Here is a 1,949-nt window from a genome sequence, read left to right on the forward strand (position 1 = left end):
AGCTGACTCCACGCCTTGAGGCCCATGGGATCATTCTGGGCTGCAGCCAGGCCCTGCCTGCCTCAGTCCATGTGCTCAGACCATCCATTCTTACCCGGAGGGGTCCAGAATCGGATCTGATGGGAGGTCGTGACCTGACCCCAGCAGGCCCCCTGAGACTCCCCCTCCCCCAATGGTAATCCGCTCACCGAGATCCTGAAGACGGGACTCCTGGGGTTTGATTGTGGGACGCCGCCCGCGGCCGCCTCTCCCACGCGGCCCCCTACTGGAGCCCGGATGCAGCCGCTGCCAAGGCTGCAGCAGGAGAGCCTCTGGCGCCCAGCGGCCACCGTCGTTTAAAGGGTACTCAGCCTGACTGCCGGCAGCGCAGCACGGGGCGGCCGGGGAAATGCGCATGCGCGAATGGCGATCCGGTGCCCTTGCGTCACATTGGTTCCCACGGTTGTCAGAGCAACCTCGCCCTGAGGCCTGGCAAACGGGAGCCCTCCGTGGCAGTGCTTGTGTGGTTGTGCTCCGAAGCTCCAGCCTGACCTCTCCACGGGGTCGACAGGACCGTCTCCGGACGCCAGGAGTCGTGGCATAAGGCTGCCCAGGATGTTGAAATCACAGGCGTAGTCCGGGGGAAGCAGCGCCGCATCCCAGCCTCAGACCCGCCCGGACGCTGTTCCGGTTAGTCTCCCCGGAAGTCGTGCCCCCGGGATATCGAAGACGGGTCAGCCTGCGGGCCGGTGGGCTGCTCTCTCAACCGAGGGTCGTTCTGCTCGAGAGCCGAACCTCGTAGCCTCAGCGCCTGCCTGGGGGTGTTTGTTTCTGCGCCACTGCTGTAGGACTGTCGGTGTGTGTATGTGTTTGTGTGTCTCCCATTTTCGCTTCTCTGTCTGTCTCTCACACTCTGTGAGTTTCTTGCCCTCTCTCTGTCGGTTGGGGTGTGTGTGTGTGTGTGTGTGTGTGTTTGGAGAAATGTGCCCCATGCGCCAGAAAACTGTGTCTTGCATGTCGGCCTGTCTTTGGTGAGCCTCCCTCTGCGTCTGTGCCTGGGTCACGTGTCCGCCTGTCAACCGCGTTTTCCCGGCGGTTCCACTTTGGAATTGCCAAGGCTTCGACCTCGTGAGGAGATGCGTTGCTCCCGGAGCCGTTGAAATCTCATCCCCATCCCGTGCGGCCTCTCTTCTGAGATCAAGACCAACACAGTCCAGCCACGGACAAAAGCCGCACGGGAGCTCATTGTCCTGCAGGAGAGGAGGAGGCCCACATCACAGAAGAGGCTTGGATCTTTTCAGGGCTCTTCTCTGAGAAAAGAAGCCACACCAAGACACAGGCTGAAAGAGGAAGCCGGGAATGGGACATGGCCACAATCCCAGTCACTGGAAGGCCAGCCTCACTGGACAAGCCACCCGTTTGGCACCCCTCTGATGAAGCCCGTGGCAGTGGCACGGTGCTCTACCCCGCCTGGGCTCCGGCCTCTGCTCCGTCCTCCCTCTGGCTGTGTATCCCCTGTTTCTCCGGGGCTTAGATGCCTCCTGGGCTGGCTGGATGTCTCCCAGAAAGATCACTTCCCAGTCCATCAGGGAGACACTTCCTGGAGATCCCTGTCATGATTGTTTCTCTCTGCATTCTGCTTGGGTTTCAGCGGATTTCCACCGGGGGAGGGGGAGCTTCAGGGCGCCTGCTGGGGTCTCAGGACTCCGCTTCATTGATGAAGACCAACACACTGCAGCCGCGGACAAAAGCCGCAGGGAGCTCATCCTTCTGCAGGAGAGCAGGAGGCCCGCATCACAGAAGAGACTTGTATCTTTTCAGGGCTCCTCTCTGAGAAAAAAAGCGACACCAGGACACAGGCTGAAAGAGGAAGCCAGGGCTGGGGTAGTCATCGTTTATGCTCTTGAAGACAACACTCCATAAAGTTCTCATCTTATAGCAAATGCACAATACACTGAACTGTGTTCAAA

The sequence above is a fragment of the Mandrillus leucophaeus genome, unplaced genomic scaffold (genome assembly GCF_000951045.1).
Source record: "Mandrillus leucophaeus isolate KB7577 unplaced genomic scaffold, Mleu.le_1.0 Scaffold1555, whole genome shotgun sequence".
In the NCBI taxonomy this organism is placed as follows: domain Eukaryota; kingdom Metazoa; phylum Chordata; class Mammalia; order Primates; family Cercopithecidae; genus Mandrillus; species Mandrillus leucophaeus.